The sequence below is a fragment of the Triticum aestivum genome, chromosome 3A (assembly GCF_018294505.1).
Source record: "Triticum aestivum cultivar Chinese Spring chromosome 3A, IWGSC CS RefSeq v2.1, whole genome shotgun sequence".
Taxonomy (NCBI): domain Eukaryota; kingdom Viridiplantae; phylum Streptophyta; class Magnoliopsida; order Poales; family Poaceae; genus Triticum; species Triticum aestivum.
In genome coordinates this window covers 734,063,593-734,071,457 of record NC_057800.1, presented here as the reverse complement: position 1 = coordinate 734,071,457, position 7,865 = coordinate 734,063,593, and the positions used below count along the sequence as shown (strand labels likewise).

The 7,865-nt window shown below is 42.8% G+C and overlaps 1 pseudogene; it reads right to left on the bottom strand.

Annotated features, from left to right (window-relative positions):
- Window positions 1-2,914: 2,914 nt before the first annotated feature.
- LOC123057321 (probable Histone-lysine N-methyltransferase ATXR5) lies at window positions 2,915-3,840 on the bottom strand (annotated as a pseudogene).
- Between the last annotated feature and the right edge of the window lie 4,025 nt (window positions 3,841-7,865).

Genomic DNA, 7,865 nt, shown 5'->3' with positions numbered 1-7,865 from the left:
AAACCACAAGGTCGTTAATTGTTTGCAAAATGCACTGCGGATTCAGTAAACAGTTTGTAGATAGCACTGAACAGGTGATTTGGCGTGGTTGAGGGCGTTTCCAACAGGTGGGGCCCAAATCTGTCGACGTGGCCTAACGGTCGCGCGGACGGATCCGTTTGCTGTAAACGAGGTGGTCGGCTCGCGACGGACAGATCGATCGACCGCGCCCGACCACACCACATCCGCTGACTCCTCTCCCTCTCGATCTAATCCATGGCGACGGCGAAACCTAGCGGCGTCGACCGTGGCGACGGAGCTGTTGCCGGTGGGGATGCTCCGGGCAGCTGTGAGGGAGATCCAGAGTTCTGCAGGAGCTCAAATCCTTCCAACGCGCTGCCTCCTCCCCAACTGTCGGCGGCGCCGAAGTCGTTGGAATACGCGGCAGCTACTGTGTTCGCCCAGGCGGTGAAGGCCAATCCGACAGGCAGCTAGCCACCATTTTGCCTCCCCCTTCAGCGGTGTGGAGTAAGCCATCCTCCTCATTCTTTCTATTTTCCCCGATTGGCATTCTAGGGTTAGGGTTCTAGTGTTAGGGTTCTAGGGTTAGGGTTCCATGGTGGTGTAACAGGTATTGTAGCATTGCTGAGAGTAATTCTACTGTGAATGGTCTGTCACATGATTGCTCAAATCCTCTCTGTCACATGATTGTTGGTGTCACATAAATTAATTTTAACATGAGTACTTGTACATGATTGTTGTTGTCGTCTCTCAGTTGATTGCTCAAATCCTCTCTGTCAAACTATTATTGTTGTTGTCAAATAAATTAATTTTAACTTTAGTATTGTAATTAACAACAATTATAACTAAAGTGTGAACCTTGTACTTAAGTACTTAACAGCAATTTTAACTGAATTTGTAGCTTGGATGATGAAGAATGGGAAGTGAGGTTCCATTTCCTAGACAGAGATAATTTGGAAAGAACAATTTGTTTGTCAGACATAACATTCTGGAATCTCATTGGCCTAATAGAGGTGGAAGGCTATAGTTCAAGGGATTTTATGTATTATGTTAGTGATCCAGGAGTTGGGTGTCAGGAATGGAAGAATTAACTGATGGTGACAAGGTGGAAGAAATATTGGATGACATAGCTAGTAAAGGAAAGAATGTTGTTAACATTACAGTTATGAGAAGTGATGCACCTACACCAGCTGATTTGAACATTGGTCATGTTTATGAAGAGCAGGTTCCTTTGCCTGAAATATGTGTACCACTTGTTTATGATGTAGACACTTCAGGAGTTCTTTGCCCTAGTCCAGAAGCCCCAACCACGGCCAGTCCAAGTCATGAACACACAGGAGAGCTCTCATTTTTTGAAGCTAAAGGGCCTAAGTGAACCTGAGTTTGCATTGGACTATGGTAATGAGAGGCATGAGTATTTCATGGAGACAAACCAAGAGCAAGAGCACATTGAGCAGATGATGGAACAGAAGAGAAATGAAGAGATTCAGAAGTTTAGGAGTAATAAGATACAAAGAGAGAAGTACAAGGCAGCAAAAAGAAAACTCCCACAGCTGCTTGCTGAAGAGTTCACTGATCATGAAAGTGAGGATGAAGATCTAGCAGATGAGGACATATCAGCTAGGCTGGAGGCAATGAAGAGGCATAGAGATGATCCACTATATCACTTTGAAGGATACACTGATGTAGAAGAGCTTTATGGACCAGATGAGGAGGAGGGGGATGAAGCAAGAGAGGAAGAGGCAGGACAGGAGGAGCCAGTAGATGAGGGCGGGAGAGGAAGAAGCAGTGTAGGAGGTAGCAGCAGCACAGGAGGAAGTCAGAGGAGGGGGAAGGGGCCAACAACAAGATCTCATGCAAGCTTGGATCAAATCATAGAGCAAGACTAGGAACCTTCATCTGATGAGGAGAGCAACCCAGGTGACTTAAGTTAGGAAGAGAATGATGGGGCTCAGCTTCCACCATTTAAGGTTCTTATGCTTCCACCTCGTCTTATAGTATGGTCCTCCCGGTGTATTTACCATTTGTTCTAGCGGTGACCTCAGTGGGTGTAGACGAACATTTTCAAGCAATGCCGTCTAGCACTATCATTTGTAGAGAAGCATTAATTAGCTTCTTGGATAGTGTGCCCTTCCGCAATCGCATTGTTAGTTTCCATCTAGTGACTTAGAAGATATTTCCATAGGCACTTGTGACAGGTACATCTACAACACAATTTGCACATTTGTACATGATATTGTTGATGTCGCAATTTTAGGCCTTGGTTCTTCTGCCTGGGCACTTATGGCATTCATATAAGATTGTAACTCCGTCGCTTCATAGTACCTGCAGGATAAACATAACCATGTTTTTGCTTTGGTGATTAGAGTACGACAAATAGCTTTAGTTTCATTTTATCATAACTGGAAGCATTCAATTGAAATGTCCCGCATATCTCGAGCGTGTGTATATGGTTGCAAGTGAAACACCCCTGTCATATTTCTTTATTGTTTTTTCTTAATATAAATTGTGGAATTGGTCTGCAAAAACTGTAACTATTTTATAACAAAGTCTTGCAGAAATCACCTTCCCAAGGCATGACTTCTTGTGTATTCGGTAACCTAGACTCGCTCTAGGGAGAAAGGGAACTATATGCATCCAAAACTGATTGAAGATTATCAACTCTCAAGCCATGCAGGAACTCTGCGATAGTAATTAATATGAGTGAGAAGACAACATCTTGGTGGTCAGGAGAAATGTAAAATGAAGATCCCACTTGTCTCTCCCCACTACTGAATGAAGACAAATTTCACTACCTACAACATCGACATGTATCATTTTCTCCATCTAGGGATTTCTTTTGGCAACCGAACTACATAGAAGTTAATGGATTTCAGAGGCACAATGCTGAAAATGCCACCATTAATCCCTATTATCACCCAAACTCATTGATGTTGGGCAAGTCAGAACTATTGGGAGTTAGACAAAATGATGTGTTGGGGTACGCATACTCATGCCCATTGTAGTCATAGTATTGCTTCTCTCCACAAGCTAAGTCATGGCAGAGATCAACAAGACATGGCTCTCACCATCGATGTTGTATCTCACACACTTGATGTTCTGCTTCTTCTTGACATCCATGCAGGAGTTCGATGAGATTAGATTAGTATAACTATATAAGTGATGCCTAACACATTTTACGTTCATAAGGTCAGAAGTGACTACTTACGGAGTGCGATCGTTGATGCCATTAATAAAGTGGGGGTGTTTCCCCGTTTGTGAAGGAAAATATCAAGCTTCTTGGACGAATCTGCTGGTGATAGTCCGATAGATGGGTCATTATACTATCACAACCATCATTCTCCTTGATCCAAATAATCAAGGTCACCAGTGTATTTTGTAAAGAATATCATATCATTAATATCTGCATCAACCTGCATATACTAAAGCTAAAAAGATAAGTTGTGTTAATTTACTTCTTTTGTACTAGAAATCATAAATATGATAGAAGCATAATGGATCCAAGAATATACCCCTCATGGGAGACAAAAACCACAAAAAGTAGAGGGCATCCTCGTCTTTTTAACATGTTTTTGCAAAGTTTGATGGTGTCTTTATCCTCTCATGAAAGAACCTTGAAAGTAAAAGAGTGTATTGTTAGGCACCATGAAATAACAAATACAATATCCTATTTTTAAGTAGAAATTTGCTAACATGCATATCACCTTCCTCCAGTTTCGATTTAGGGGCCATACTAGGCACATAAGTCAGCTCATTACTGAACTCTATTTTTTGAATATGTCAAAGGTGGTGGTCGTAGAAGCCATCTGTCCATAGACACAAGTCAGCCACACCCGGCATATGGAAACCACATTTGCATAAGAAACAATAGAGCTACTTGTCCATAGAAAGAAAGAAACATGGGCACATATGTACTCCTAGATAAATGGACATGAATCCGTGAAGCCGAAAGTAACCTACTTGTTTTTCTCTCACAAAAGCATCTTCGAGAGGGCAGGGAGGCCCTCCATCACCATTAAGAAGACTTGTCCAGTTTATGAAGGAAACTAGGCCAAAATTATCGAGAGTATGTGAAGGAAATATGCCCTAGAGGCAATAATAAAGTTATTATTTATTTCCTCATATCATTATAAATGTTTATTATTCATGATAGAATTGTATTAACCAAAAACATAATACATGTGTGAATATATAGGCAAACATAGTGTCACTAGTATGCCTCTACTTGACTAGCTCGTTAATCAAAGATGGTTGAGTTTCCTAGCCATGGACATGAGTTGTCATCTGATTAACAGGATCACATCATTAGGAGAACTAGATGATACCCCGCACGTTGTTGCGGGAATATTTTGCAACATATTTCAATGTGATTCGTTGTATGAATAATGAATAACTGAAGTAATAATATAAAAAGTTAAAACTGAAAATACATATAATTTATTATGTTTGATTACTATATAATTGTAACTTTTTTATTAAATCTAAATAGCATAGTAGAATGAAAATTCTCTTGGATGTTTGCATGTTGAGATGAGCCTTTTTTCATGCATGTTTAATGATGAAGTGACATGCTTGCATGTTGAGAAACATATGATAGTGGAGGTGGGCCTTTTCTCATGCATGCTATGGGATGATGTGGCATGCTTGCATGTTGAGAGAAATAGTTAGTGGGGACTAGCTATTTAGATATAGAAGATGATGTGATTGACTTGACCCATTCCGTTAGCTTAGCACTTGATCGTTTAGTTTGCTGCTATTGCTTTCTCCATGACTTATACATGTTTCTGTGACTATGAGATTATGCAACTCCCGAATACCAAGAAAACTTTGTGTGCTACCAAACGTCACAATGTAACTGGGTGATTATAAAGGTGCTCTACAGGTGTCTCCGATGGTGTTTGTTGAGTTGGCATGGATCGAGATTAGGATTTGTCACTCCGATTGTCGGAGAGGTATCTCTGGGCCCTCTCGGTAATGCACATCACAATAACCCTTGCAAGCAATGTGACTAATGAGTTAGTTGCGGGATGATGCATTATGGAACGAATAAAGAGACTTGTCGGTAACGAGATTGAGCTAGGTATTAAGATACCGATGATCGAATCTCGGGCAAGTAACATACCGATGACAAAGGGAACAACGTATGTTGTTTGACTGATAAAGATCTTCGTAGAATATGTAGGAACCAATATGAGCATCCAGGTTCCGCTATTGGTTATTGACCGGAGACATGTCTCGGTCATGTCTACATAGTTCTCGAATCCGTAGGGTCCGCACGCTTAAAGTTCTGTGACGATCGGTATTATGAGTTTTTGTGTTTTGATGTACTGAAGGTAGTTCAAAGTCCCGGATATGATCGTGGACATGACGAGGAGTCTCAAAATGGTCGAGATGTAAAGATCGATATATTGGACGACTATGTCCGAACACCGGAAGTGTTTCGGGAGGTTTCGGACATATACCGGAGTACCGGGGGGTTACCGGAACCCCCCGGGGAATGTAATGGGCCTATTGGGCCTTAGTGGAGAAGAGGAGGGGCGGCCAAGGCAGGCCGCGCGCCCCCACCCCCTCTAGTCCGAATTGGACAAGGAGGGGGGCGGCGCCCCCCTTTCCTTCCTCCTCTCTCCTTCCCTTCCCGCTTCTCCTACACCTACTAGGAAAGGAGGAGTCCTACTCCCGGTGGGAGTAGGAATCCCCCCTTGGCGCGCCCTCCTCCTGGCCGGCCGCCTCCCCCCTAGCTCCTTTATATACGGGGGCAGGGGAACCCCATAGAGACAACAATTGATCATTGATCTCTTAGCCATGTGCGGTGCACCCCTCCACCATAATCCACCTCGTTCATATCGTAGCGGTGCTTAGGCGAAGCCCTGCATCGGTAGCTTCATCATCACTGTCACCACGCCGACGTGCTGATGAAGCTCTTCCCGGAAGCTCTACTGGATCGTGAGTTCGCGGGACGTCACCGAGCTGAACGTGTGCTGAATGCGGAGGTGTCGTAAATTCGGTGCTGAGGATCGGTCGATCGTGAAGACGTATGACTACATCAACCGCATTGTTATAACGCTTCCGCTTCCGGTCTATGAGGGTACGTAGACGACACTCTCCCCTCTCGTTTCTATTCGTCACCATGATCTTGCGTGTGCATAGGAATTTTTTTGAAATTACTACGTTCCCCGACAGCGGCATCCGAGCCAGGTTTATGCGTAGATGTTATATGCACGAGTAGAACAAGAGTGAGTTGGGGGCGATACAAGTCATACTGCTTACCAGCATGTCATACTTTGGTTCGGTGGTATTGTTGGATGAAGTGGCCTGGACCGACATTACGCGTACGCTTACGTGAGACTGGTTATACCGACGTGCTTTGCACACAGGTGGCTGGCGGGTGTCAGTTTCTCCAATTTTAGTTGGACCGAGTGTGGCTACGCCCGGTCCTTGTGAAGGTTAAAATAGCACTAACTTGACAAAATATCGTTGTGGTTTTGATGCGTAGGTAAGAATGGTTCTTGCTCAGCCCATAGCAGCCACGTAAAACTTGCACGACAAAGTAGAGGACGTCTAACTTATTTTTGCAGGGCATGATGTGATGTGATATGGTCAAGGCATGATGCTATATTTATTGTATGAGATGATCATGTTTTGTAACAGAGTTATCGGCAACTGGCAGGAGCCATATGGTTGTCGCTTTATTGTATGCAATGCAATCGCCCTGTAATTGCTTTACTTTATCACTAAGCGGTAGCGATAGTCGTAGAAGTAATAGTTGGTGAGACGACGACGATGCTACGATGGAGATCAAGGTGTCACGCCGGTGATGATGGTGATCATGACGGTGCTTTGGAGATGAAGATCAAAGGCACAAGATGATAATGGTCATATCATATCACTTATATTGATTGCATGTGATGTTTAAACTTTATGCATCTTATTCTGCTTTGTTTGACGGTAGCATTATAAGATGATCTCTCACTAAATTTCAAGGTAAAAGGTGTTCTCCCTGAGTATGCACCGTTGCCAAAGTTCATCGTGCCGAGACACCACGTGATGATCGGGTGTGATAAGCTCAACGTTCATCTACAATGGGTGTAAGACAGTTTTGCACATGCAGAATACTCGGGTTAAACTTGACGAGCCTAGCATATGCAGATATGGCCTCGGAACACTGGGACCGAAAGGTCGAGCGTGAATCATATAGTAGATATGATCAACATAGTGATGTTCACCATTGAAAACTACTCCATCTCACGTGATGATCGGTTATGGTTTAGTTGATATGGATCACGTGATCACTTAGATGATTAGAGAGATGTCTATCTAAGTGGGAGTTCTTAAGTAATATGATTAATTGAACTTAAATTTATCATGAACTTAGTACCTAATAGTATTTTGCTTGTCTATGTTGTTGTAGATAGATGGCTCATGTTGTTGTTCCATTGAATTTTAATGTGTTCCTTGAGAAAGCAAAGTTGAAAGATGATGGTAGCAATTACACGGACTGGGTCCGTAACTTGACGATTATTTTCATTGCTGCATAGAAGAATTACGTCCTAGAAGCACCGCTAGGTGTACCACCTGCACAGGCAACTACAGACATTGTGAATGCCTGGAACTCGCGCGTTGATGACTACTCGATAGTTCAGTGTGCCATGCTTTACGACTTAGAATCGGGACTTCAACAATGTTTTGAACGTCATGGAGCATATGAGATGTTCCAGGAGTTGAAGTTAATATTTTAAGCAAATGCCCAGATTGAGAGATATGAAGTCTCCAATAAGTTCTACAGCTACAAAATGGAGGAGAATAGTTATGTCAGTGAACATATACTCAGAATGTCTTGGTACTGTAATCACTTGATTCAATTGAGA